General features: G+C 56.2%; 1 long non-coding RNA gene across 4 annotated transcripts; it reads left to right on the top strand.

The window, feature by feature from the left end:
• The first annotated feature begins 454 nt into the window (after positions 1-454).
• LOC125696026 (uncharacterized) lies at positions 455-26624 on the top strand. 4 transcript variants are annotated; one of them, XR_007378167.1, is made up of 6 exons: positions 455-1388; positions 2545-2789; positions 3035-6254; positions 8145-10243; positions 16090-20428; positions 24488-26624. It is a non-coding gene; the product is annotated as an uncharacterized LOC125696026 (long non-coding RNA). The 4 variants fall into 4 exon arrangements; XR_007378168.1 differs by lacking the exons at positions 8145-10243; positions 24488-26624 and having other exon boundaries at positions 3035-4504; positions 14165-22746; XR_007378165.1 differs by lacking the exons at positions 8145-10243; positions 24488-26624 and having other exon boundaries at positions 3035-6919; positions 14305-22746.
• The last annotated feature ends 935 nt before the right edge of the window (positions 26625-27559 follow it).

Raw genomic sequence — 27559 nt, 5'->3', positions numbered from 1 at the left:
CCAAGTTAGTGCGCCAGCGGAGGGTAGTTGATAAGCTAAGTTAGCGCGCCGGTGGAGGATAGTGGACAGGCGAAGTTAGTGAGCCGGAAAAGGTTAGTGGGCAGGCCTAATTAGTGCAGCGGCGCAGGTTAGAGGGCATGCCAAGTTAGTGCGCTGGCGGAGGCTAGTTGATAATGTAAGTTAGCACGCCGGTGGAGGTTAGAGAGCAGGCCTAGTTAGCGCTCCAGCAGAGGCTGGATGATAAGCTAAGATAGTGAGCCGGTAGAGGTTAGTTGGCAGGCCAAGTTAGTGCGCCAGCGGAGGGTAGTTGATAAGGCAAAGTTAGTGCGCCGGAAAAGGTTAGTGGGCAGGCCTAATTAGTGTGCCGGCGCAGGTTAGAGGGCATGCCAAGTTAGTGCGCCGGCAGAGGCTAGTTGATAAGCTAAGTTAGCGCGCCGGTGGAGGTTAGTGGGCAGGCCAAGTTAGTGCGCCGGCGGAGATTAGTAGGCAGGCCAAGTAAGTGCTTGGGCAGAGGCAAGTTGATAAGCTCAGTTAGCAAGCCGGTGAAGGTTAGTGGGCAAGCCTAGTTAGTGCGCCGGCGGAGGCTAGTTGATAAGCTAAGTTAGCACGCCAGTGGAGGTTAGTGGGCAGGCCAAGTTAGTGTGCCAGCGGAAGCTAGTTGATAAGCTAAGTTAGCGCGCCGGTGGAGGATAGTGGACAGGCGAAGTTAGTGCGCCGGAAAAGGTTAGTGGGCAGGCCTAATTAGTGCGCCGGTGCAGGTTAGAGGGCATGCCAAGTTAGTGCGCCGGCAGAGGCTAGTTGATAAGCTAAGTTAGCGCGCCGGTGGAGGTTAGAGAGCAGGCCTAGTTAGCGCTCCAGCGGAGGCTACTTGATCAGCTAAGTTAGCGCGCCGGCGGAGGTTAGTGGGCAGGCAAAGTTAGTGCGCCGGCGGAGGATAGTTGATAAGGTAAGTTAGCTCACCGGTGGAGGTTAGTGTGCAGGCCAAGTTAGTGCGCCGGTGGAGGTTAGTTGGCAGGCCAAGTTAGTGCGCCGGTGGAGGCTAGTTGATAATGTAAGTTAGCACGCCGGTGCAGGCTAGAGAGCAGGCCTAGTTAGCGCTCCAGCGGAGGCTAGATGATAAGCTAAGTTAGCGTGCCGGTGGAGGTTAGTGGGCAGACCACGTTAGTGCGCCGGCGGAGGCTAGTTGATAAGGTAAGTTAGCGCGCCAGTGGAGGTTAGTGGGCAGGCCAAGTTAGTGCACCGGCGGAGACTAGTTGATAAGCTAAGTTAGTGCGCCAGTGGAGGTTAGTGGGCAGACCAAGCTAGTGCGCTGGCGGAGGTTAGTGGGCAGGCCAAGTTAGTGCGCCGGCAGGGGCTAGTTAATAAGCTAAGTTAGCACGCCGGTGGAGGTTAGTGGGCAGGCCAAGTTAGTGCGCCAGCAGAGGCTAGTTGATAAGGTAAGTTAGCTCACCGGTGCAGGTCAGTGAGGAGGCCAAGATAGCGCGCCAGCAGAGGCTAGTTAATAAGCTAAGTTAGCGCGCCGGTGGAGGCTAGTTGATAAGGAAAAGTTAGTGCGCCGGAAAAGGTTAGTGGGCAGGCCTAATTAGTGCGCCGGCGCAGGTTAGAGGGCATGCCAAGTTAGTGCGCTGGCGGAGGCTAGTTGATAAGCTAAGTTAGCGCGCCGGTGGAGGTTAGAGAGCAGGCCTAGTTAGCGCTCCAGCGGAGGCTAGATGATAAGCTAAGTTAGCGCGCCGGTGGAGGTTAGTGTGCAGGCCAAGTTAGCGCGCCAGCGGAGGTTAGTGGGCAGGCCAAGTTAGTGCACCAGTGGAGGCTAGTTCATAAGGTAAGTTAGCACGCCGGTGGAGGTTAGTGTGCAGGCCAAGTTAGCGCACCGGTGGAGGTTAGTTGGCAGGCCAAGTTAGTGTGCCAGCGGAAGCTAGCTGATAAGCTAAGTTAGCTCGCCGGTGGAGGTTAGTGGGCAGGCCAAGTTAGCGCACCGGTGGAGACTAGTTGATAATGTAAGTTAGTGCGCCAGTGGAGGTTAGTGTGCTGGCCAACTTAGCGCGCCAGCGGAGGCTAGGGGGCAGGCCAAGTTAGTGCGCCGGCGGAGGCTAGTTGACAAAGTAAGTTTGCGCGCCAGTGGAGGTTAGTGGGCAGGCAAAGTTAGGGCAGCAGCGGAGGCTAGATGATAAGGTACGTTAGAGCGCTGGTGGAGGTTAGTGTGCAGGCCAAGTTAGTGCACCGATGGAGGTTAGTTGGCAGGCCAAGTTAGTGCGCCGGCGGAGGTTAGTTGATAAGCTAAGTTAGCGTGCCGGTGGAGGATAGTGTACAGGCGAAGTTAGTGCGTCGGAAAAGGTTAGTGGGCAGGCCTAATTAGTGTGCCGGCGCAGGTTAGAGGGCATGCCAAGTTAGTGCGCCGGCAGAGGTTAGTGGGCAGGCGAAGTTAGTGCGCCGGCAGGGGCTAGTTAATAAGCTAAGTTAGCACGGCGGTGGAGGTTAGTGGGCAGGCCAAGTTAGTGCGCCAGTAGAGGCTAGTTGATAAGGTAAGTTAGCGCGCCGGTGGAGGTTAGTGTGCAGGCCAACTTAGCGTGCCAGCGGAGTATAGGGGGCAGGCCAAGTTAGTGCGCCGGCAGAGGCTAGTTGACAAAGTAAGTTTGCGCGCCAGTGGAGGTTAGTGGGCAGGCAAAGTTAGGGCAGCAGCGGAGGCTAGATGATAAGGTAAGTTAGAGCGCTGGTGGAGGTTAGTGTGCAGGCCAAGTTAGTGCGCCGGTGGAGGTTAGTTGGCAGGCCAAGTTAGTGCGCCGGCGGAGGTTAGTTGATAAGCTAAGTTAGCGCGCCGGTGGAGGATAGTGTACAGGCGAAGTTAGTGCGTCGGAAAAGGTTAGTGGGCAGGCCTAATTAGTGTGCCGGCGCAGGTTAGAGGGCATGCCAAGTTAGTGCGCCGGCGGAGGCTAGTTGATAATGTAAGTTAGCGCACCAGTGGAGGTTAGTGTGCAGGCCAACTTAGCGCGCCAGCAGAGGCTAGGGGGCATGCCAAGTTAGTGCGCCGGTGGAGGCTAGTTGACAAGGTAAGTTTGAGCGCCAGTGGAGGTTAGTGGGCAGGCAAAGTTAGGGCACCAGCGGAGGCTAGTTGATAAGGTAAGTTAGCGCGCCGGTGGAGGTTAGTGTGCAGGCCAAGTTAGTGCGCATATGGAGGTTAGTTGACAGGCCAGGTTAGTGCGCCGGCGGAGGGTAGTTGATAAGCTAAATTATCGCGCCGGCGGAGGTTAGTGGGCAGGCCTAGTTAGTGCGCCGGCAGAGGCTAGCTGATAAGCTAAGTTAGCTCGCCGGTGGAGGTTAGTGGGCAGGCCAAGTTAGTGCGCCGGCGCAGGCTACTTGGCAGGCCAAGTTATTGCGCCGGCGGAGGCTAGTTGAAAAGCTAAGTTAGCATGCCGGAGGAGGTTAGTGGGCAGATCTAGTTGGTGCGCCGGCAGAGGCCAGTTGATAAGCTAAGTTAGCGAGCTGGAGGAGGTTAGTGTGCAGGCCAAGTTAGTGCGCCGGCGGAGGCTAGTTGATAATGTAAGTTAGCACGCCGGTGGAGGTTAGAGAGCAGGCCTAGTTAGCGCTCCAGCGGAGGCTAGATGATAAGCTAAGTTAGCGCGCCGGTGGAGGATAGTGGACAGGCGAAGTTAGTGCGCCAGAAAAGGTTAGTGGGCAGGCCTAATTAGTGCGCCGGCGCAGGTTAGAGGGCATGCCAAGTTAGTGCGCTGGCGGAGGCTAGTTGATAAGGTAAGTTAGCACGCCGGTGGAGGTTAGAGAGCAGGCCTAGTTAGCGCTCCAGTGGAGGCTAGATGATAAGCTAAGTTAGCGCGCCAGTGGAGGTTAGTGTGCAGGCCAAGTTAGCGCGCCAGCGGAGGTTAGTGGGCAGGCCAAGTTAGTGCGCTTGCGGAGGCTAGTTGATAAGGTAAGTTAGCGCGCCAGTGGAGGTTAGTGGGCAGGCCAAGTTAGTGCGCTGGCGGAGGCTAGTTGATAAGCTAAGTTATCGCGCCGGTGGAGGTTAGTGGGCAGGCCAAGTTAGTGCGCCGGCAGAGGCTAGTTGATAAGGTAAGTTAGCACGCTGGTGGAGGTTAGAGAGCAGGCCCTGTTAGCGCTCAAGCGGAGGCTGGATGATAAGCTAAGTTAGCGCGCCGGTGGAGGTTAGTTGGCAGGCCAAGTTAGTGCGCCGGTGGAGGCTAGATGATAAGCTAAGTTAGCTCGCCGGTGGAGGTTAGTGGGCAGGCCAAGTTAGTGCGCCGGCGGAGGGTAGTTGATAAGGTCAGTTAGCTCACCGGTGGAGGTTAGTGGGCATGCCAAGTTAGTGCGCCGGTGGAGGTTAGTTGGCAGGCCAAGTTAGTGCGCTGGCGGAGGCTAGTTGATAATGTAAGTTAGCACACCAGTGGAGGTTAGAGAGCAGGCCTAGTTAGTGCTCCAGTGGAGGCTAGATGATAAGCTAAGTTAGCGCGCCAGTGGAGGTTAGTGTGCAGGCCAAGTTAGCGCGCCAGCGGAGGTTAGTGGGCAGGCCAAGTTAGTGCGCTGGCGGAGGCTAGTTTATAAGGTAAGTTAGCGCGCCAGTGGAGGTTAGTGGGCAGGCCAAGTTAGTGCACCAGTGGAGGCTAGTTGATAATGTAAGTTAGCACACCCGTGTTGGTTAGTGTGCAGGCCAAGTTAGCGCGCCGGTGGAGGTTTGTTGGCAGGCCAAGTTAGTGTGCCAGCGGAGGCTAGTTGATAAGCTAAGTTAGCTCGCCGGTGGAGGTTAGTGGGCAGGCCAAGTTAGCGCACTGGCGGAGACTAGTTGATAATGTAAGTTAGTGCGACAGTGGAGGTTAGTGGGCAGGCCAAGCTAGTGCGCTGGCGGAGGTTAGTGGGCAGGCGAAGTTAGTGCGCCGGCAGGGGCTTGTTAATAAGCTAAGTTAGCACGCCGGTGGAGGATAGTGGACAGGCGAAGTTAGTGCGCCAGCAGAGGCTAGTTGATTAGGTCAGTTAGCTCACCGGTGGAGGTCAGTGGGGAGGCCAAGATAGCACGCCAGCAGAGGCTAGTTGATAAGCTAAGTTAGCGCGCCGGTGGAGGTTAGTGTGCAGGCCAACTTAGCGCGCCAGCGGAAGATCGGGGGCAGGCCAAGTTAGTGCGCCGGCGGAGGCTAGTTGATAAGGTAAGTTAGCGCGGCAGTGGAGGTTAGTGGGCAGGAAAAGTTAGGGCACCAGCGGAGGCTAGATGATAAGGTAAGTTAGTGCGCTGGTGGAGGTTAGTGTGCAGGCCAAGTTAGTGCGCCGGCGGAGGGTAGTTGATAAGCTAAGTTAGCGCGCCGGTGGAGGATAGTGGACAGGCGAAGTTCGTGCGCCAGAAAAGGTTAGTGGGCTGGCCTAATTAGTGCGCCGGCGCAGGTTAGAGGGCATGCCAAGTTAGTGCGCCAGTGGAGGCTAGTTGATAATGTAAGTTAGCACGCCAGTGGAGGTTAGAGAGCAGGCCTAGTTAGTGCTCCAGTGGAGGCTAGATGATAAGCTAAGTTAGCGCGCCTGTGGAGGTTAGTGTGCAGGCCAAGTTAGCGCGCCAGCGGAGGTTAGTGGGCAGGCCAAGTTAGTGCGCTGGCGGAGGCTAGTTGATAAGGTAAGTTAGCGCGCCAGTGGAGGTTAGTGGGCAGGCCAAGTTAGTGCACCAGTGGAGGCTAGTTCATAAGGTAAGTTAGCGCGCCGGTGGAGGATAGTGTACAGGCGAAGTTAGTGCGTCGGACAAGGTTAGTGGGCAGGCCTAATTAGTGTGCTGGCACAGGTTAGAGGGCATTACAAGTTAGTGCACCGGCGGAGGGTAGTTGATAAGCTACGTTAGCGCGCCGGAGGAGGTTATTGTGCAGGCCAAGTTAGTGCGCCGGAAAAGGTTAGTGGGCAGGCCTAATTACTGCGGTGGCACAGGTTAGAGGGCATGCCAAGTTAGTGCGCCGGCGGAGGCTAGTTGATAATGTAAGTTAGCAAGCCGGTGGAGGTTAGAGAGCAGGCCTAGTTAGCGATCCAGCGGAGGCTGGATGATAAGCTAAGTTAGCACGCCGGTGGAGGTTAGTGTGCAAGCCAAGTTAGCGCGCCAGCGGAGGTTAGTGGGCAGGCCAAGTTAGTGCGCCGGCGGAGGCTAGTTGATAAGGTAAGTTAGCGCGCCAGTGGAGGTTAGTGGGCAGGCCGAGTTAGTGCACCGGTGGAGGGTAGTTCATAAGGTAAGTTAGCACGCCGGTGGAGGTTAGTGTGCAGGCCAAGTTTGCTCGCCGGTGGAGGTTAGTGGGCAGGCCAAGTTAGTGCGCCGGCGGAGGCTACTTGGCAGGCCAAGTTATTGCGCCGGCGGAGGCTAGTTGATAAGCTAAGTTAGCATGCCGTTGGAGTTTAGTGGGCAGATCTAGTTAGTGCGCCGGCAGAGGCTAGTTGATAAGCTAAGTTAGCGCGCCGGTGGAGGTTAGTGGGCAGGCCAAGTTAGTGCGCCGGCGGAGGCTAGTTGATAAGGTAAGTTAGCGCGCCAGTGGAGGTTAGTGGGCAGGCCAAGTTAGTGCACCAGTGGAGGCTAGTTCATAAGGTAAGTTAGCGCGCCGGTGGAGGATAGTGTACAGGCGAAGTTAGTGCGTCGGACAAGGTTAGTGGGCAGGCCTAATTAGTGTGCTGGCACAGGTTAGAGGGCATTACAAGTTAGTGCACCGGCGGAGGGTAGTTGATAAGCTACGTTAGCGCGCCGGAGGAGGTTATTGTGCAGGCCAAGTTAGTGCGCCGGAAAAGGTTAGTGGGCAGGCCTAATTACTGCGGTGGCACAGGTTAGAGGGCATGCCAAGTTAGTGCGCCGGTGGAGGCTAGTTGATAATGTAAGTTAGCACGCCGGTGGAGGTTAGAGAGCAGGCCTAGTTAGCGCTCCAGCGGGGGCTGGATGATAAGCTAAGTTAGCGCGCCGGTGGAGGTTAGTGTGCAGGCCAAGTTAGCACGCCAGCGGAGGTTAGGGGGCAGGCCAAGTTAGTGCGCCGGCGGAGGCTAGTTGATAAGGTAAGTTAGCGCGCCAGTGGAGGTTAGTGGGCATGCCAAGTTAGTGCACCAGCGGAGGTTAGATGATAAGGTAAGTTAGCGCGCCAGTGGAGGTTAGTTGGCAGGCCAAGTTAGCACGCCGGTAGAGGTTAGTGGGCAGGCAAGGTTAATGCGCCGGCGGAGACTAGTTGATCAGCTAAGTTAGCTCGCCGGAGGAGGTTATTGTGCAGGCCAAGTTAGTGCGCCTGCAGAAGCTCGTTGATAAGCTAAGTTAGCGCGCCGGTGAAGGTTAGTGGGCAGGCCAAGTTAGTGCGCCTGCAGAAGCTCGTTGGTCAGCTAAGTTAGCGCGCTGTCGGAGGTTAGTGGGCAGGCAAAGTTAGTGCGCCGGCGGAGGATAGTTGGTAAGGTAAGTTAGCTCACCGGTGGAGGTTAGTGGGCATGCCAAGTTAGTGCGCCGGTGGTGGTTAGTTGGCAGGCCAAGTTAGTGCGACGGCGGAGGGTAGTTGATAAGCTACGTTAGCGCGCCGGTGGAGGATAGTGGACAGGCGAAGTTAGTGCGCCAGAAAAGGTTAGTGGGCAGGCCTAATTAGTGCGCCGGCGCAGGTTAGAGGGCATGCCAAGTTAGTGCGCTGGCGGAGGCTAGTTGATAATGTAAGTTAGCACACCAGTGGAGGTTAGAGAGCAGGCCTAGTTAGTGCTCCAGTGGAGGCTAGATGATAAGCTAAGTTAGCGCGCCAGTGGAGGTTAGTGTGCAGGCCAAGTTAGCGCGCCGGTGGAGGTTAGTTGGCAGGCCAAGTTAGTGTGCCAGCGGAGGCTAGTTGATAAGCTAAGTTAGCTCGCCGGTGGAGGTTAGTGGGCAGGCCAAGTTATCGCACCGGCGGAGACTAGTTGATAATGTAAGTTAGTGCGACAGTGGAGGTTAGTGGGCAGACCAAGCTAGTGCGCAGGCGGAGGTTAGTGGGCAGGCGAAGTTAGTGCGCCGGCAGGGGCTTGTTAATAAGCTAAGTTAGCACGCCGGTGGAGGATAGTGGACAGGCGAAGTTAGTGCGCCAGCAGAGGCTAGTTGATTAGGTCAGTTAGCTCACCGGTGGAGGTCAGTGGGGAGGCCAAGATAGCACGCCAGCAGAGGCTAGTTGATAAGCTAAGTTAGCGCGCCGGTGGAGGTTAGTGTGCAGGCCAACTTAGCGCGCCAGCGGAAGATCGGGGGCAGGCCAAGTTAGTGCGCCGGCGGAGGTTAGTTGATAAGGTAAGTTAGCGCGGCAGTGGAGGTTAGTGGGCAGGAAAAGTTAGGGCACCAGCGGAGGCTAGATGATAAGGTAAGTTAGTGCGCTGGTGGAGGTTAGTGTGCAGGCCAAGTTAGTGCGCCGATGGAGGTTGGTTGCCAGGCCAAGTTAGTGCGCCGGCGGAGGGTAGTTGATAAGCTAAGTTAGCGCGCCGGTGGAGGATAGTGGACAGGCGAAGTTAGTGCGCCAGAAAAGGTTAGTGGGCTGGCCTAATTAGTGCGCCGGCGCAGGTTAGAGGGCATGCCAAGTTAGTGCGCCGGTGGAGGCTAGTTGATAATGTAAGTTAGCACGCCAGTGGAGGTTAGAGAGCAGGCCTAGTTAGTGCTCCAGTGGAGGCTAGATGATAAGCTAAGTTAGCGCGCCTGTGGAGGTTAGTGTGCAGGCCAAGTTAGCGCGCCAGCGGAGGTTAGTGGGCAGGCCAAGTTAGTGCGCTGGCGGAGGCTAGTTGATAAGGTAAGTTAGCGCGCCAGTGGAGGTTAGTGGGCAGGCCAAGTTAGTGCACCAGTGGAGGCTAGTTCATAAGGTAAGTTAGCGCGCCGGTGGAGGATAGTGTACAGGCGAAGTTAGTGCGTCGGAAAAGGTTAGTGGGCAGGCCTAATTAGTGTGCCGGCACAGGTTAGAGGGCATGCCAAGTTAGTGCGCCGGCGGAGAGTAGTTGATAAGCTACGTTAGCGCGCCGGTGGAGGATAGTGGACAGGCGAAGTTAGTGCGCCAGAAAAGGTTAGTGGGCAGGCCTAATTACTGCGGTGGCGCAGGTTAGAGGGCATTACAAGTTAGTGCGCCGGCGGAGGCTAGTTGATATTGTAAGTTAGCAAGCCGGTGGAGGTTAGAGAGCAGGCCTAGTTAGCGATCCAGCGGAGGCTGGATGATAAGCTAAGTTAGCACGCCGGTGGAGGTTAGTGTGCAAGCCAAGTTAGCGCGCCAGCGGAGGTTAGTGGGCAGGCCAAGTTAGTGCGCCGGCGGAGGCTAGTTGATAATGTAAGTTAGCGCGCCAGTGGAGGTTAGTGGGCAGGCCGAGTTAGTGCACCGGTGGAGGGCAGTTCATAAGGTAAGTTAGCACGCCGGTGGAGGTTAGTGTGCAGGCCAAGTTAGCTCGCCGGTGGAGGTTAGTGGGCAGGCCAAGTTAGTGCGCCGGCGGAGGCTACTTGGCAGGCCAAGTTATTGCGCCGGCGGAGGCTAGTTGATAAGCTAAGTTAGCATGCCGTTGGAGTTTAGTGGGCAGATCTAGTTAGTGCGCCGGCAGAGGCTAGTTGATAAGCTAAGTTAGCGCGCTGGAGGAGGTTAGTGTGCAGGCCAAGTTAGTGCGCTGGCGGAGGCTAGTTGATAAGCTAAGTTAGCGCGCCAGTGGAGGTTAGTGGGCAGGCCAAGTTAGTGCACCAGTGGAGGCTAGTTCATAAGGTAAGTTAGCGCGCCGGTGGAGGATAGTGTACAGGCGAAGTTAGTGCGTCGGAAAAGGTTATTGGGAGGCCTAATTAGTGTGCCGGCACAGGTTAGAGGGCATGCCAAGTTAGTGCGCCGGCGGAGAGTAGTTGATAAGCTACGTTAGCGCGCCGGTGGAGGATAGTGGACAGGCGAAGTTAGTGCGCCAGAAAAGGTTAGTGGGCAGGCCTAATTACTGCGGTGGCGCAGGTTAGAGGGCATTACAAGTTAGTGCGCCGGCGGAGGCTAGTTGATAATGTAAGTTAGCAAGCCGGTGGAGGTTAGAGAGCAGGCCTAGTTAGCGATCCAGCGGAGGCTGGATGATAAGCTAAGTTAGCACGCCGGTGGAGGTTAGTGTGCAAGCCAAGTTAGCGCGCCAGCGGAGGTTAGTGGGCAGGCCAAGTTAGTGCGCCGGCGGAGGCTAGTTGATAAGGTAAGTTAGCGCGCCAGTGGAGGTTAGTGGGCAGGCCGAGTTAGTGCACCGGTGGAGGGCAGTTCATAAGGTAAGTTAGCACGCCGGTGGAGGTTAGTGTGCAGGCCAAGTTAGCTCGCCGGTGGAGGTTAGTGGGCAGGCCAAGTTAGTGTGCCGGCGGAGGCTACTTGGCAGGCCAAGTTATTGCGCCGGCGGAGGCTAGTTGATAAGCTAAGTTAGCATGCCGTTGGAGTTTAGTGGGCAGATCTAGTTAGTGCGCTGGCAGAGGCTAGTTGATAAGCTAAGTTAGCGCGCTGGAGGAGGTTAGTGTGCAGGCCAAGTTAGTGCGCTGGCGGAGGCTAGTTGATAAGCTAAGTTAGCGCGCCGGTGGAGGTTAGTGGGCAGGCCAAGTTAGTGCGCCGGCGGAGGTTAGTTGATAAGGTAAGTTAGCACGCCGGTGGAGGTTAGAGAGCAGGCCTAGTTAGCGCTCAAGCGGAGGCTAGTTGATAAGGTAAGTTAGCGCGCCGGTGGAGGTTAGGGGGCAGGCCAAGTTAGTGCGCCGGCGGAGGCTAGTTGATAAGGTAAGTTAGCGCGCAGGTGGAGGTTAGTGGGCAGGCCAAGTTAGTGCGCTGGCGGAGGCTAGTTTATAAGGTAAGTTAGCACGCCGGTGGAGGTTAGAGAGCAGGCCTAGTTAGCGCTCCAGCAGAGGCTGGATGATAAGCTAAGATAGTGAGCCGGTAGAGGTTAGTTGGCAGGCCAAGTTAGTGCGCCGGTGGAGGCTAGTTGATAATGTAAGTTAGCACGCCGGTGCAGGCTAGAGAGCAGGCCTAGTTAGCGCTCCAGCGGAGGCTAGATGATAAGCTAAGTTAGCGTGCCGGTGGAGGTTAGTGGGCAGACCACGTTAGTGCGCCGGCGGAGGCTAGTTGATAAGGTAAGTTAGCGCGCCAGTGGAGGTTAGTGGGCAGGCCAAGTTAGTGCACCGGCGGAGACTAGTTGATAAGCTAAGTTAGTGCGCCAGTGGAGGTTAGTGGGCAGACCAAGCTAGTGCGCTGGCGGAGGTTAGTGGGCAGGCCAAGTTAGTGCGCCGGCAGGGGCTAGTTAATAAGCTAAGTTAGCACGCCGGTGGAGGTTAGTGGGCAGGCCAAGTTAGTGCGCCAGCAGAGGCTAGTTGATAAGGTAAGTTAGCTCACCGGTGCAGGTCAGTGAGGAGGCCAAGGTAGCGCGCCAGCAGAGGCTAGTTAATAAGCTAAGTTAGCGCGCCGGTGGAGGCTAGTTGATAAGGAAAAGTTAGTGCGCCGGAAAAGGTTAGTGGGCAGGCCTAATTAGTGCGCCGGCGCAGGTTAGAGGGCATGCCAAGTTAGTGCGCTGGCGGAGGCTAGTTGATAAGCTAAGTTAGCGCGCCGGTGGAGGTTAGAGAGCAGGCCTAGTTAGCGCTCCAGCGGAGGCTAGATGATAAGCTAAGTTAGCGCGCCGGTGGAGGTTAGTGTGCAGGCCAAGTTAGCGCGCCAGCGGAGGTTAGTGGGCAGGCCAAGTTAGTGCACCAGTGGAGGCTAGTTCATAAGGTAAGTTAGCACGCCGGTGGAGGTTAGTGTGCAGGCCAAGTTAGCGCACCGGTGGAGGTTAGTTGGCAGGCCAAGTTAGTGTGCCAGCGGAAGCTAGCTGATAAGCTAAGTTAGCTCGCCGGTGGAGGTTAGTGGGCAGGCCAAGTTAGCGCACCGGTGGAGACTAGTTGATAATGTAAGTTAGTGCGCCAGTGGAGGTTAGTGTGCTGGCCAACTTAGCGCGCCAGCGGAGGCTAGGGGGCAGGCCAAGTTAGTGCGCCGGCGGAGGCTAGTTGACAAAGTAAGTTTGCGCGCCAGTGGAGGTTAGTGGGCAGGCAAAGTTAGGGCAGCAGCGGAGGCTAGATGATAAGGTACGTTAGAGCGCTGGTGGAGGTTAGTGTGCAGGCCAAGTTAGTGCACCGATGGAGGTTAGTTGGCAGGCCAAGTTAGTGCGCCGGCGGAGGTTAGTTGATAAGCTAAGTTAGCGTGCCGGTGGAGGATAGTGTACAGGCGAAGTTAGTGCGTCGGAAAAGGTTAGTGGGCAGGCCTAATTAGTGTGCCGGCGCGGGTTAGAGGGCATGCCAAGTTAGTGCGCCGGCAGAGGTTAGTGGGCAGGCGAAGTTAGTGCGCCGGCAGGGGCTAGTTAATAAGCTAAGTTAGCACGGCGGTGGAGGTTAGTGGGCAGGCCAAGTTAGTGCGCCAGTAGAGGCTAGTTGATAAGGTAAGTTAGCGCGCCGGTGGAGGTTAGTGTGCAGGCCAACTTAGCGTGCCAGCGGAGTATAGGGGGCAGGCCAAGTTAGTGCGCCGGCAGAGGCTAGTTGACAAAGTAAGTTTGCGCGCCAGTGGAGGTTAGTGGGCAGGCAAAGTTAGGGCAGCAGCGGAGGCTAGATGATAAGGTAAGTTAGAGCGCTGGTGGAGGTTAGTGTGCAGGCCAAGTTAGTGCGCCGGTGGAGGTTAGTTGGCAGGCCAAGTTAGTGCGCCGGCGGAGGTTAGTTGATAAGCTAAGTTAGCGCGCCGGTGGAGGATAGTGTACAGGCGAAGTTAGTGCGTCGGAAAAGGTTAGTGGGCAGGCCTAATTAGTGTGCCGGCGCAGGTTAGAGGGCATGCCAAGTTAGTGCGCCGGCGGAGGCTAGTTGATAATGTAAGTTAGCGCGCCAGTGGAGGTTAGTGTGCAGGCCAACTTAGCGCGCCAGCAGAGGCTAGGGGGCATGCCAAGTTAGTGCGCCGGTGGAGGCTAGTTGACAAGGTAAGTTTGAGCGCCAGTGGAGGTTAGTGGGCAGGCAAAGTTAGGGCACCAGCGGAGGCTAGTTGATAAGGTAAGTTAGCGCGCCGGTGGAGGTTAGTGTGCAGGCCAAGTTAGTGCGCATATGGAGGTTAGTTGACAGGCCAGGTTAGTGCGCCGGCGGAGGGTAGTTGATAAGCTAAATTATCGCGCCGGCGGAGGTTAGTGGGCAGGCCTAGTTAGTGCGCCGGCAGAGGCTAGCTGATAAGCTAAGTTAGCTCGCCGGTGGAGGTTAGTGGGCAGGCCAAGTTAGTGCGCCGGCGCAGGCTACTTGGCAGGCCAAGTTATTGCGCCGGCGGAGGCTAGTTGAAAAGCTAAGTTAGCATGCCGGAGGAGGTTAGTGGGCAGATCTAGTTGGTGCGCCGGCAGAGGCCAGTTGATAAGCTAAGTTAGCGAGCTGGAGGAGGTTAGTGTGCAGGCCAAGTTAGTGCGCCGGCGGAGGCTAGTTGATAATGTAAGTTAGCACGCCGGTGGAGGTTAGAGAGCAGGCCTAGTTAGCGCTCCAGCGGAGGCTAGATGATAAGCTAAGTTAGCGCGCCGGTGGAGGATAGTGGACAGGCGAAGTTAGTGCGCCAGAAAAGGTTAGTGGGCAGGCCTAATTAGTGCGCCGGCGCAGGTTAGAGGGCATGCCAAGTTAGTGCGCTGGCGGAGGCTAGTTGATAAGGTAAGTTAGCACGCCGGTGGAGGTTAGAGAGCAGGCCTAGTTAGCGCTCCAGTGGAGGCTAGATGATAAGCTAAGTTAGCGCGCCAGTGGAGGTTAGTGTGCAGGCCAAGTTAGCGCGCCAGCGGAGGTTAGTGGGCAGGCCAAGTTAGTGCGCTTGCGGAGGCTAGTTGATAAGGTAAGTTAGCGCGCCAGTGGAGGTTAGTGGGCAGGCCAAGTTAGTGCGCTGGCGGAGGCTAGTTGATAAGCTAAGTTATCGCGCCGGTGGAGGTTAGTGGGCAGGCCAAGTTAGTGCGCCGGCAGAGGCTAGTTGATAAGGTAAGTTAGCACGCTGGTGGAGGTTAGAGAGCAGGCCCTGTTAGCGCTCAAGCGGAGGCTGGATGATAAGCTAAGTTAGCGCGCCGGTGGAGGTTAGTTGGCAGGCCAAGTTAGTGCGCCGGTGGAGGCTAGATGATAAGCTAAGTTAGCTCGCCGGTGGAGGTTAGTGGGCAGGCCAAGTTAGTGCGCCGGCGGAGGGTAGTTGATAAGGTCAGTTAGCTCACCGGTGGAGGTTAGTGGGCATGCCAAGTTAGTGCGCCGGTGGAGGTTAGTTGGCAGGCCAAGTTAGTGCGCTGGCGGAGGCTAGTTGATAATGTAAGTTAGCACACCAGTGGAGGTTAGAGAGCAGGCCTAGTTAGTGCTCCAGTGGAGGCTAGATGATAAGCTAAGTTAGCGCGCCAGTGGAGGTTAGTGTGCAGGCCAAGTTAGCGCGCCAGCGGAGGTTAGTGGGCAGGCCAAGTTAGTGCGCTGGCGGAGGCTAGTTTATAAGGTAAGTTAGCGCGCCAGTGGAGGTTAGTGGGCAGGCCAAGTTAGTGCACCAGTGGAGGCTAGTTGATAATGTAAGTTAGCACACCCGTGTTGGTTAGTGTGCAGGCCAAGTTAGCGCGCCGGTGGAGGTTTGTTGGCAGGCCAAGTTAGTGTGCCAGCGGAGGCTAGTTGATAAGCTAAGTTAGCTCGCCGGTGGAGGTTAGTGGGCAGGCCAAGTTAGCGCACCGGCGGAGACTAGTTGATAATGTAAGTTAGTGCGACAGTGGAGGTTAGTGGGCAGGCCAAGCTAGTGCGCTGGCGGAGGTTAGTGGGCAGGCGAAGTTAGTGCGCCGGCAGGGGCTTGTTAATAAGCTAAGTTAGCACGCCGGTGGAGGATAGTGGACAGGCGAAGTTAGTGCGCCAGCAGAGGCTAGTTGATTAGGTCAGTTAGCTCACCGGTGGAGGTCAGTGGGGAGGCCAAGATAGCACGCCAGCAGAGGCTAGTTGATAAGCTAAGTTAGCGCGCCGGTGGAGGTTAGTGTGCAGGCCAACTTAGCGCGCCAGCGGAAGATCGGGGGCAGGCCAAGTTAGTGCGCCGGCGGAGGCTAGTTGATAAGGTAAGTTAGCGCGGCAGTGGAGGTTAGTGGGCAGGAAAAGTTAGGGCACCAGCGGAGGCTAGATGATAAGGTAAGTTAGTGCGCTGGTGGAGGTTAGTGTGCAGGCCAAGTTAGTGCGCCGGCGGAGGGTAGTTGATAAGCTAAGTTAGCGCGCCGGTGGAGGATAGTGGACAGGCGAAGTTCGTGCGCCAGAAAAGGTTAGTGGGCTGGCCTAATTAGTGCGCCGGCGCAGGTTAGAGGGCATGCCAAGTTAGTGCGCCGGTGGAGGCTAGTTGATAATGTAAGTTAGCACGCCAGTGGAGGTTAGAGAGCAGGCCTAGTTAGTGCTCCAGTGGAGGCTAGATGATAAGCTAAGTTAGCGCGCCTGTGGAGGTTAGTGTGCAGGCCAAGTTAGCGCGCCAGCGGAGGTTAGTGGGCAGGCCAAGTTAGTGCGCTGGCGGAGGCTAGTTGATAAGGTAAGTTAGCGCGCCAGTGGAGGTTAGTGGGCAGGCCAAGTTAGTGCACCAGTGGAGGCTAGTTCATAAGGTAAGTTAGCGCGCCGGTGGAGGATAGTGTACAGGCGAAGTTAGTGCGTCGGACAAGGTTAGTGGGCAGGCCTAATTAGTGTGCTGGCACAGGTTAGAGGGCATTACAAGTTAGTGCACCGGCGGAGGGTAGTTGATAAGCTACGTTAGCGCGCCGGAGGAGGTTATTGTGCAGGCCAAGTTAGTGCGCCGGAAAAGGTTAGTGGGCAGGCCTAATTACTGCGGTGGCACAGGTTAGAGGGCATGCCAAGTTAGTGCGCCGGCGGAGGCTAGTTGATAATGTAAGTTAGCAAGCCGGTGGAGGTTAGAGAGCAGGCCTAGTTAGCGATCCAGCGGAGGCTGGATGATAAGCTAAGTTAGCACGCCGGTGGAGGTTAGTGTGCAAGCCAAGTTAGCGCGCCAGCGGAGGTTAGTGGGCAGGCCAAGTTAGTGCGCCGGCGGAGGCTAGTTGATAAGGTAAGTTAGCGCGCCAGTGGAGGTTAGTGGGCAGGCCGAGTTAGTGCACCGGTGGAGGGTAGTTCATAAGGTAAGTTAGCACGCCGGTGGAGGTTAGTGTGCAGGCCAAGTTTGCTCGCCGGTGGAGGTTAGTGGGCAGGCCAAGTTAGTGCGCCGGCGGAGGCTACTTGGCAGGCCAAGTTATTGCGCCGGCGGAGGCTAGTTGATAAGCTAAGTTAGCATGCCGTTGGAGTTTAGTGGGCAGATCTAGTTAGTGCGCCGGCAGAGGCTAGTTGATAAGCTAAGTTAGCGCGCCGGTGGAGGTTAGTGGGCAGGCCAAGTTAGTGCGCCGGCGGAGGCTAGTTGATAAGGTAAGTTAGCGCGCCAGTGGAGGTTAGTGGGCAGGCCAAGTTAGTGCACCAGTGGAGGCTAGTTCATAAGGTAAGTTAGCGCGCCGGTGGAGGATAGTGTACAGGCGAAGTTAGTGCGTCGGACAAGGTTAGTGGGCAGGCCTAATTAGTGTGCTGGCACAGGTTAGAGGGCATTACAAGTTAGTGCACCGGCGGAGGGTAGTTGATAAGCTACGTTAGCGCGCCGGAGGAGGTTATTGTGCAGGCCAAGTTAGTGCGCCGGAAAAGGTTAGTGGGCAGGCCTAATTACTGCGGTGGCACAGGTTAGAGGGCATGCCAAGTTAGTGCGCCGGTGGAGGCTAGTTGATAATGTAAGTTAGCACGCCGGTGGAGGTTAGAGAGCAGGCCTAGTTAGCGCTCCAGCGGGGGCTGGATGATAAGCTAAGTTAGCGCGCCGGTGGAGGTTAGTGTGCAGGCCAAGTTAGCACGCCAGCGGAGGTTAGGGGGCAGGCCAAGTTAGTGCGCCGGCGGAGGCTAGTTGATAAGGTAAGTTAGCGCGCCAGTGGAGGTTAGTGGGCATGCCAAGTTAGTGCACCAGCGGAGGTTAGATGATAAGGTAAGTTAGCGTGCCAGTGGAGGTTAGTTGGCAGGCCAAGTTAGCACGCCGGTAGAGGTTAGTGGGCAGGCAAGGTTAATGCGCCGGCGGAGACTAGTTGATCAGCTAAGTTAGCTCGCCGGAGGAGGTTATTGTGCAGGCCAAGTTAGTGCGCCTGCAGAAGCTCGTTGATAAGCTAAGTTAGCGCGCTGTCGGAGGTTAGTGGGCAGGCAAAGTTAGTGCGCCGGCGGAGGATAGTTGGTAAGGTAAGTTAGCTCACCGGTGGAGGTTAGTGGGCATGCCAAGTTAGTGCGCCGGTGGTGGTTAGTTGGCAGGCCAAGTTAGTGCGCCGGCGGAGGGTAGTTGATAAGCTACGTTAGCGCGCCGGTGGAGGATAGTGGACAGGCGAAGTTAGTGCGCCAGAAAAGGTTAGTGGGCAGGCCTAATTAGTGCGCCGGCGCAGGTTAGAGGGCATGCCAAGTTAGTGCGCTGGCGGAGGCTAGTTGATAATGTAAGTTAGCACACCAGTGGAGGTTAGAGAGCAGGCCTAGTTAGTGCTCCAGTGGAGGCTAGATGATAAGCTAAGTTAGCGCGCCAGTGGAGGTTAGTGTGCAGGCCAAGTTAGCGCGCCGGTGGAGGTTAGTTGGCAGGCCAAGTTAGTGTGCCAGCGGAGGCTAGTTGATAAGCTAAGTTAGCTCGCCGGTGGAGGTTAGTGGGCAGGCCAAGTTAGCGCACCGGCGGAGACTAGTTGATAATGTAAGTTAGTGCGACAGTGGAGGTTAGTGGGCAGACCAAGCTAGTGCGCAGGCGGAGGTTAGTGGGCAGGCGAAGTTAGTGCGCCGGCAGGGGCTTGTTAATAAGCTAAGTTAGCACGCCGGTGGAGGATAGTGGACAGGCGAAGTTAGTGCGCCAGCAGAGGCTAGTTGATTAGGTCAGTTAGCTCACCGGTGGAGGTCAGTGGGGAGGCCAAGATAGCACGCCAGCAGAGGCTAGTTGATAAGCTAAGTTAGCGCGCCGGTGGAGGTTAGTGTGCAGGCCAACTTAGCGCGCCAGCGGAAGATCGGGGGCAGGCCAAGTTAGTGCGCCGGCGGAGGTTAGTTGATAAGGTAAGTTAGCGCGGCAGTGGAGGTTAGTGGGCAGGAAAAGTTAGGGCACCAGCGGAGGCTAGATGATAAGGTAAGTTAGTGCGCTGGTGGAGGTTAGTGTGCAGGCCAAGTTAGTGCGCCGATGGAGGTTGGTTGCCAGGCCAAGTTAGTGCGCCGGCGGAGGGTAGTTGATAAGCTAAGTTAGCGCGCCGGTGGAGGATAGTGGACAGGCGAAGTTAGTGCGCCAGAAAAGGTTAGTGGGCTGGCCTAATTAGTGCGCCGGCGCAGGTTAGAGGGCATGCCAAGTTAGTGCGCCGGTGGAGGCTAGTTGATAATGTAAGTTAGCACGCCAGTGGAGGTTAGAGAGCAGGCCTAGTTAGTGCTCCAGTGGAGGCTAGATGATAAGCTAAGTTAGCGCGCCTGTGGAGGTTAGTGTGCAGGCCAAGTTAGCGCGCCAGCGGAGGTTAGTGGGCAGGCCAAGTTAGTGCGCTGGCGGAGGCTAGTTGATAAGGTAAGTTAGCGCGCCAGTGGAGGTTAGTGGGCAGGCCAAGTTAGTGCACCAGTGGAGGCTAGTTCATAAGGTAAGTTAGCGCGCCGGTGGAGGATAGTGTACAGGCGAAGTTAGTGCGTCGGAAAAGGTTAGTATGCAGGCCTAATTAGTGTGCCGGCACAGGTTAGAGGGCATGCCAAGTTAGTGCGCCGGCGGAGAGTAGTTGATAAGCTACGTTAGCGCGCCGGTGGAGGATAGTGGACAGGCGAAGTTAGTGCGCCAGAAAAGGTTAGTGGGCAGGCCTAATTACTGCGGTGGCGCAGGTTAGAGGGCATTACAAGTTAGTGCGCCGGCGGAGGCTAGTTGATATTGTAAGTTAGCAAGCCGGTGGAGGTTAGAGAGCAGGCCTAGTTAGCGATCCAGCGGAGGCTGGATGATAAGCTAAGTTAGCACGCCGGTGGAGGTTAGTGTGCAAGCCAAGTTAGCGCGCCAGCGGAGGTTAGTGGGCAGGCCAAGTTAGTGCGCCGGCGGAGGCTAGTTGATAATGTAAGTTAGCGCGCCAGTGGAGGTTAGTGGGCAGGCCGAGTTAGTGCACCGGTGGAGGGCAGTTCATAAGGTAAGTTAGCACGCCGGTGGAGGTTAGTGTGCAGGCCAAGTTAGCTCGCCGGTGGAGGTTAGTGGGCAGGCCAAGTTAGTGCGCCGGCGGAGGCTACTTGGCAGGCCAAGTTATTGCGCCGGCGGAGGCTAGTTGATAAGCTAAGTTAGCATGCCGTTGGAGTTTAGTGGGCAGATCTAGTTAGTGCGCCGGCAGAGGCTAGTTGATAAGCTAAGTTAGCGCGCTGGAGGAGGTTAGTGTGCAGGCCAAGTTAGTGCGCTGGCGGAGGCTAGTTGATAAGCTAAGTTAGCGCGCCAGTGGAGGTTAGTGGGCAGGCCAAGTTAGTGCACCAGTGGAGGCTAGTTCATAAGGTAAGTTAGCGCGCCGGTGGAGGATAGTGTACAGGCGAAGTTAGTGCGTCGGAAAAGGTTATTGGGAGGCCTAATTAGTGTGCCGGCACAGGTTAGAGGGCATGCCAAGTTAGTGCGCCGGCGGAGAGTAGTTGATAAGCTACGTTAGCGCGCCGGTGGAGGATAGTGGACAGGCAAAGTTAGTGCGCCAGAAAAGGTTAGTGGGCAGGCCTAATTACTGCGGTGGCGCAGGTTAGAGGGCATTACAAGTTAGTGCGCCGGCGGAGGCTAGTTGATAATGTAAGTTAGCAAGCCGGTGGAGGTTAGAGAGCAGGCCTAGTTAGCGATCCAGTGGAGGCTAGATGATAAGCTAAGTTAGCGCGCCAGTGGAGGTTAGTGTGCAGGCCAAGTTAGCGCGCCGGTGGAGGTTAGTTGGCAGGCCAAGTTAGTGTGCCAGCGGAGGCTAGTTGATAAGCTAAGTTAGCTCGCCGGTGGAGGTTAGTGGGCAGGCCAAGTTAGCGCACCGGCGGAGACTAGTTGATAATGTAAGTTAGTGCGACAGTGGAGGTTAGTGGGCAGACCAAGCTAGTGCGCAGGCGGAGGTTAGTGGGCAGGCGAAGTTAGTGCGCCGGCAGGGGCTTGTTAATAAGCTAAGTTAGCACGCCGGTGGAGGATAGTGGACAGGCGAAGTTAGTGCGCCAGCAGAGGCTAGTTGATTAGGTCAGTTAGCTCACCGGTGGAGGTCAGTGGGGAGGCCAAGATAGCACGCCAGCAGAGGCTAGTTGATAAGCTAAGTTAGCGCGCCGGTGGAGGTTAGTGTGCAGGCCAACTTAGCGCGCCAGCGGAAGATCGGGGGCAGGCCAAGTTAGTGCGCCGGCGGAGGTTAGTTGATAAGGTAAGTTAGCGCGGCAGTGGAGGTTAGTGGGCAGGAAAAGTTAGGGCACCAGCGGAGGCTAGATGATAAGGTAAGTTAGTGCGCTGGTGGAGGTTAGTGTGCAGGCCAAGTTAGTGCGCCGATGGAGGTTGGTTGCCAGGCCAAGTTAGTGCGCCGGCGGAGGGTAGTTGATAAGCTAAGTTAGCGCGCCGGTGGAAAATAGTGGACAGGCGAAGTTAGTGCGCCAGAAAAGGTTAGTGGGCTGGCCTAATTAGTGCGCCGGCGCAGGTTAGAGGGCATGCCAAGTTAGTGCGCCGGTGGAGGCTAGTTGATAATGTAAGTTAGCACGCCAGTGGAGGTTAGAGAGCAGGCCTAGTTAGTGCTCCAGTGGAGGCTAGATGATAAGCTAAGTTAGCGCGCCTGTGGAGGTTAGTGTGCAGGCCAAGTTAGCGCGCCAGCGGAGGTTAGTGGGCAGGCCAAGTTAGTGCGCTGGCGGAGGCTAGTTGATAAGGTAAGTTAGCGCGCCAGTGGAGGTTAGTGGGCAGGCCAAGTTAGTGCACCAGTGGAGGCTAGTTCATAAGGTAAGTTAGCGCGCCGGTGGAGGATAGTGTACAGGCGAAGTTAGTGCGTCGGAAAAGGTTAGTATGCAGGCCTAATTAGTGTGCCGGCACAGGTTAGAGGGCATGCCAAGTTAGTGCGCCGGCGGAGAGTAGTTGATAAGCTACGTTAGCGCGCCGGTGGAGGATAGTGGACAGGCGAAGTTAGTGCGCCAGAAAAGGTTAGTGGGCAGGCCTAATTACTGCGGTGGCGCAGGTTAGAGGGCATTACAAGTTAGTGCGCCGGCGGAGGCTAGTTGATATTGTAAGTTAGCAAGCCGGTGGAGGTTAGAGAGCAGGCCTAGTTAGCGATCCAGCGGAGGCTGGATGATAAGCTAAGTTAGCACGCCGGTGGAGGTTAGTGTGCAAGCCAAGTTAGCGCGCCAGCGGAGGTTAGTGGGCAGGCCAAGTTAGTGCGCCGGCGGAGGCTAGTTGATAATGTAAGTTAGCGCGCCAGTGGAGGTTAGTGGGCAGGCCGAGTTAGTGCACCGGTGGAGGGCAGTTCATAAGGTAAGTTAGCACGCCGGTGGAGGTTAGTGTGCAGGCCAAGTTAGCTCGCCGGTGGAGGTTAGTGGGCAGGCCAAGTTAGTGCGCCGGCGGAGGCTACTTGGCAGGCCAAGTTATTGCGCCGGCGGAGGCTAGTTGATAAGCTAAGTTAGCATGCCGTTGGAGTTTAGTGGGCAGATCTAGTTAGTGCGCCGGCAGAGGCTAGTTGATAAGCTAAGTTAGCGCGCTGGAGGAGGTTAGTGTGCAGGCCAAGTTAGTGCGCTGGCGGAGGCTAGTTGATAAGCTAAGTTAGCGCGCCAGTGGAGGTTAGTGGGCAGGCCAAGTTAGTGCACCAGTGGAGGCTAGTTCATAAGGTAAGTTAGCGCGCCGGTGGAGGATAGTGTACAGGCGAAGTTAGTGCGTCGGAAAAGGTTATTGGGAGGCCTAATTAGTGTGCCGGCACAGGTTAGAGGGCATGCCAAGTTAGTGCGCCGGCGGAGAGTAGTTGATAAGCTACGTTAGCGCGCCGGTGGAGGATAGTGGACAGGCAAAGTTAGTGCGCCAGAAAAGGTTAGTGGGCAGGCCTAATTACTGCGGTGGCGCAGGTTAGAGGGCATTACAAGTTAGTGCGCCGGCGGAGGCTAGTTGATAATGTAAGTTAGCAAGCCGGTGGAGGTTAGAGAGCAGGCCTAGTTAGCGATCCAGCGGAGGCTGGATGATAAGCTAAGTTAGCACGCCGGTGGAGGTTAGTGTGCAAGCCAAGTTAGCGCGCCAGCGGAGGTTAGTGGGCAGGCCAAGTTAGTGCGCCGGCGGAGGCTAGTTGATAAGGTAAGTTAGCGCGCCAGTGGAGGTTAGTGGGCAGGCCGAGTTAGTGCACCGGTGGAGGGCAGTTCATAAGGTAAGTTAGCACGCCGGTGGAGGTTAGTGTGCAGGCCAAGTTAGCTCGCCGGTGGAGGTTAGTGGGCAGGCCAAGTTAGTGTGCCGGCGGAGGCTACTTGGCAGGCCAAGTTATTGCGCCGGCGGAGGCTAGTTGATAAGCTAAGTTAGCATGCCGTTGGAGTTTAGTGGGCAGATCTAGTTAGTGCGCCGGCAGAGGCTAGTTGATAAGCTAAGTTAGCGCGCTGGAGGAGGTTAGTGTGCAGGCCAAGTTAGTGCGCTGGCGGAGGCTAGTTGATAAGCTAAGTTAGCGCGCCGGTGGAGGTTAGTGGGCAGGCCAAGTTAGTGCGCCGGCGGAGGTTAGTTGATAAGGTAAGTTAGCACGCCGGTGGAGGTTAGAGAGCAGGCCTAGTTAGCGCTCAAGCGGAGGCTAGTTGATAAGGTAAGTTAGCGCGCTGGTGGAGGTTAGTGGGCAGGCCAAGTTAGTGCACCAGTGGAGGCTAGTTCATAAGGTAAGTTAGCGCGCCGGTGGAGGTTAGGGGGCAGGCCAAGTTAGTGCGCCGGCGGAGGCTAGTTGATAAGGTAAGTTAGCGCGCCAGTGGAGGTTAGTGGGCAGGCCAAGTTAGTGCGCTGGCGGAGGCTAGTTTATAAGGTAAGTTAGCGCGCCAGTGGAGGTTAGTGGGCAGGCGAAGTTAGCGCGCCAGTGGAGGTTAGTGTGCAGGCCAAGGTAGTGCGCCGGAAAAGGTTAGTGGGCAGGCCTAATTACTGCGGTGGCGCAGGTTAGAGGGCATGCCAAGTTAGTGCGCCGGCGGAGGCTAGTTGATAATGTAAGTTAGCAAGCCGGTGGAGGTTAGAGAGCAGGCCTAGTTAGCGATCCAGCGGAGGCTGGATGATAAGCTAAGTTAGCACGCCGGTGGAGGTTAGTGTGCAAGCCAAGTTAGCGCGCCAGCGGAGGTTAGTGGGCAGGCCAAGTTAGTGCGCCGGCGGAGGCTAGTTGATAAGGTAAGTTAGCGCGCCAGTGGAGGTTAGTGGGCAGGCCGAGTTAGTGCACCGGTGGAGGGTAGTTCATAAGGTAAGTTAGCACGCCGGTGGAGGTTAGTGTGCAGGCCAAGTTTGCTCGCCGGTGGAGGTTAGTGTGCAGGCCAACTTAGCGCGCCAGCGGAAGATCGGGGGCAGGCCAAGTTAGTGCGCCGGCGGAGGTTAGTTGATAAGGTAAGTTAGCGCGGCAGTGGAGGTTAGTGGGCAGGAAAAGTTAGGGCACCAGCGGAGGCTAGATGATAAGGTAAGTTAGTGCGCTGGTGGAGGTTAGTGTGCAGGCCAAGTTAGTGCGCCAATGGAGGTTGGTTGCCAGGCCAAGTTAGTGCGCCGGCGGAGGGTAGTTGATAAGCTAAGTTAGCGCGCCGGTGGAGGATAGTGGACAGGCGAAGTTAGCGCGCCAGAAAAGGTTAGTGGGCAGGCCTAATTACTGCGGTGGCACAGGTTAGAGGGCATGCCAAGTTAGTGCGCCGGCGGAGGCTAGTTGGTAATGTAAGTTAGCACGCCAGTGGAGGTTAGAGAGCAGGCCTAGTTAGTGCTCCAGTGGAGGCTAGATGATAAGCTAAGTTAGCGCGCCAGTGGCGGTTAGTGTGCAGGCCAAGTTAGCGCGCTGGCGGAGGCTAGTTGATAAGGTAAGTTAGCGCGCCAGCGGAGGTTAGTGGGCAGGCCAAGTTAGTGCGCTGGCGGAGGCTAGTTGATAATGTAAGTTAGCACACCGGTGTAGGTTAGTGTGCAGGCCAAGTTAGCGCGCCGGTGGAGGTTAGTTTGCAGGCCAAGTTAGTGTGCCAGCGTAGGCTAGTTGATAAGCTAAGTTAGCTCGCCGGTGGAGGTTAGTGGGCAGGCCAAGTTAGCGCACCGGCGGAGGTTAGTTGATAATGTAAGTTAGTGCGACAGTGGAGGTTAGTGGGCAGGCGAAGTTAGTGCGCCAGCAGAGGCTAGTTGATTAGGTAAGTTAGCTCACCGGTGGAGGTCAGTGGGGGGGCCAAGATAGCACGCCAGCAGAGGCTAGTTGATAAGCTAAGTTAGCGCGCCGGTGGAGGTTAGTGTGCAGGCCAACTTAGCGCGCCAGCGGAGGATAGGGTGCAGGCCAAGCTATTGCGCCGGCGGAGGCTAGTTGATAAGGTAAGTTAGCGCGGCAGTGGAGGTTAGTGGGCAAGAAAAGTTAGGGCACCAGCGGAGGCTAGATGATAAGGTAAGTTAGTGCGCTGGTGGAGGTTAGTGTGCAGGCCAAGTTAGTGCGCCGATGGAGGTTAGTTGCCAGGCCAAGCTAGTGTGCCGGCGGAGGGTAGTTGATAAGCTAAGTTAGCGCGCCGGTGGAGGATAGTGGACAGGCGAAGTTAGTGCACCAGAAAAGGTTAGTGGGCAGGCCTAATTAGTGCGCTGGCGCAGGTTAGAGGGCATGCCAAGTTAGTGCGCTGGCGGAGGCTAGTTGATAATGTAAGTTAGCAAGCCGGTGGAAGTTAGAGAGCAGGCCTAGTTAGCGCTCCAGCGGAGGCTGGATGATAAGCTAATTTAGCGCGCCGGTGGAGGTTAGTGTGCAGGCCAAGTTAGCGCGCCAGCAGAGGTTAGTGGGCAGGCAGAGTTAGGGCACCAGCGGAGGCTAGTTTATAAGGTAAGTTAGCGCGCCGGTGGAGGTTAGTGGGCAGATCTAGTTAGTGTGCCGGCAGAGGGTAGTTGATAAGCTAAGTTAGCGCGCTGGAGGAGGTTAATGTGCAGGCCAAGTTAGTGCGCCGGCGGAGGCTAGTTGATAAGCTACGTTAGCGCGCCGGTTGAGGTTAGTGGGCAGGACAAGTTAGCACGCCTGCGGAGGCTAGTTGATAAGCTAAGTTAGCGCGCCAGTGGAGGTTAGTGGGAAGATCTAGTTTGTACGCCGGTGGAGGCAAGTTGATAAGCTAAGTTAGGCCTCCGGCTCAGGCTAGTTGATAAGCTAAGTTTGCGCGCTGGTGGAGGTTAGTTGGCAGGCCAAGTTAGTGCGCCAGCAGAGGCTAGTTGATCAGCTAAGTTAACATGCCGGTGGAGGTTAGTGGGCAGATCTAGTTATTGCGCTGGCACAGGCTAGTTGATAAGCTAAGTTGGCGCGCTGGAGGTGGTTAGTTTGCAGGCCAAGTTAGTGCGCCGGCGGAGGCTAGTCGGTAAGCTAAGTTAGCGCGCCGGTGGAGGTTAGTGGGCATGCCAAGTTAGTGCGCCTGCGGAGGCTAGTTGATAAGCTAAGCAAGCGCGCCGGTGGAGGTTAGTGGGCAGATGTAGTTAGTGCGCCGGCGGAGGCTAGTTGATAAGCTAAGTTAGCGCGCTGGTGGAGGTTAGGGTGCAGGCCAACTTAGCGCGCCAATGGAGGATAGGGGGCAGGCCAAGTTAGTGCGCCGGCGGAGGCTAGTTGATAAGGTAAATTTGCGCGCCAGTGGAGGTTAGTTGGCAGGCCAAGTTAGGGCACCAGCCAAGGCTGGATGATAAGGTAAGTTAGCGCGCCGGTGGAGGTTAGTTGATAAGGTAAGTTAGCACGCTGGTGGAGGTTACGGGGCAGGCCAAGTTAGCGCACCAGCGGAGACTAGTTGATAAGCTAAGTTAGTGCGCCAGTGGAGGTTTGTGGGCAGGCGAAGTTAGTGCGCCTGCGGAGGTTAGTGGTTAGGCGTAGCTAGTGCGCCGGCAGGGGCTAGTTGATAAGGTAAGTTTGCATGCCGGTGGAGGTTAGAGGGCAGGCCTAGTTAGTGCGCCGGCGGAGGCTAGTTGATAAGCCAAGTTAGCGCGCCGGCGTAGGTTAGTGGGCAGGCCTAGTTAGTGCGCCGGCAGAGGCTAGTTGATGAGCTAAGTTAGAGTGCTGCTGGAGGTGAGTGGGCAGGCCAAGTTAGTGCGCCGGCAGGGGCTAGTTGATAAGCTAAGTTAGCACGCCAGTGGAGGTTAGTGGGCAGGCGAAGTTAGTGCGCCGGCAGGGGCTAGTTGATAAGCTAAGTTAGCGCACCGATGGAGGTTTTTGGGCAGGCCTTGTTATTGCGCCGGCGGAGGCTAGTTGATAAGTAAAGTTAGTGCGCTGGAGGAGGTTAGTGTGCCGGCCAAGTTAGTGCGCTGGCGGAGGCTAGGTGATAAGCTAAGTTAGCGCGCCGGATGAGGTTAGTGTGCAGGCCAAGTTATTGCGTCAGCAGAGGCTTGTTGATCATCTAAGTTAGCGCACCGGCGGAGGTTAGTGGGAAGGCCAATTTAGTGCGCCGGCAGAGGCTAGTTGATAAGGTAAGTTAGTGCGCCAAGTGGAGGTTAGTGGGCAGACCAAGTTAGTGCGCCGGCGGAGGTTAGTAGGAAGGCGAAGTTAGTGCACCGGCAGGCGCTAGTTGATAAGCTAAGTTAGCACGCCGGTGGAGGTTAGTGTGCAGGCCAAGTTAGTCCGCCAGCAGAGGCTGGATGGTAAGGTAAGTTAGCATGCTCGTGGAGGTTAGTGTGCAGGCCAATTTAGTGTTCCGGCGGAGGCTAGTTGATAACGTAAGTTAGCACGCCGGTGGAGGTTAGTAGGCAATCCAAGCTAGTGCGCCGGCGAAGGCTAGTTGATAAGCTAAGTTAGCGCGGCGTTGGAGATTAGTGGGCAGGCCAAGGTATTGCGCCGGCGGAGGCTAGTTGATAACCTAAGTTAGCACGACGGTGGAGGTTAGTTTGCAGGCTAAGTTAGTGCGCCGGTGGAGGCTACTTGATAAGCTGAGATAGCACGCCGGTGGAGGTTGGTGGGCAGGCCGAGTCAGTGCGACGGCGGAGGCTAGTTTTATAGCTGAGATAGCGCGCCGGTGGAGGTTAGTGGGCAGTCCAGATTAGCAGGCCTGCGGAGGTTACAGGGCATGCCAAGTTAGTGCACTGGCAAAGGGTAGTTGATAAGCTAAGTTAGTGCGCCTGTGGGCGTTAGTTTGCAGGCCAAGTTAGTGCACCCGCGGAGGTTAGTTGGCAGGCTAAGTTAGTGCGCCGGCAGAGTCTAGTTGATAAGCTAAGTTAGCATGACGGTGGACGTTACTTGGCAGGCCAAGTTAGTGCGCCGGTGGAGGCTAGTTAATTAGGTAGGTTAGCACGCTGGTGGTGGTTAGTAGGAAGGCCATGTTAGTACGCCGACGGAGGCTAGTTGATAAGCTGAGATAGCGCGCCAGTGGAGGTTAGTGGGCTGGCCAAGTTAGCACTCTGGCGCAGGTTAGAGGGCTGGCCAAGTTACTGCGCCGGCAGAGGCTAGTTGATAAGCTAAGTTAGCACACCGGTGGAGGTTAGTGTTAAGGCCAAGTTAGTGCACCGGCGGAGGCTAGTTGATAAGCTAAGTTAGTGCG

Source organism: Lagopus muta, chromosome 7 (assembly GCF_023343835.1).
Source record: "Lagopus muta isolate bLagMut1 chromosome 7, bLagMut1 primary, whole genome shotgun sequence".
Taxonomy (NCBI): Eukaryota; Metazoa; Chordata; class Aves; order Galliformes; family Phasianidae; genus Lagopus; species Lagopus muta.
Note: the sequence above shows the minus strand (reverse complement) of the source record. Positions and strands in the feature narration are given on the sequence as shown.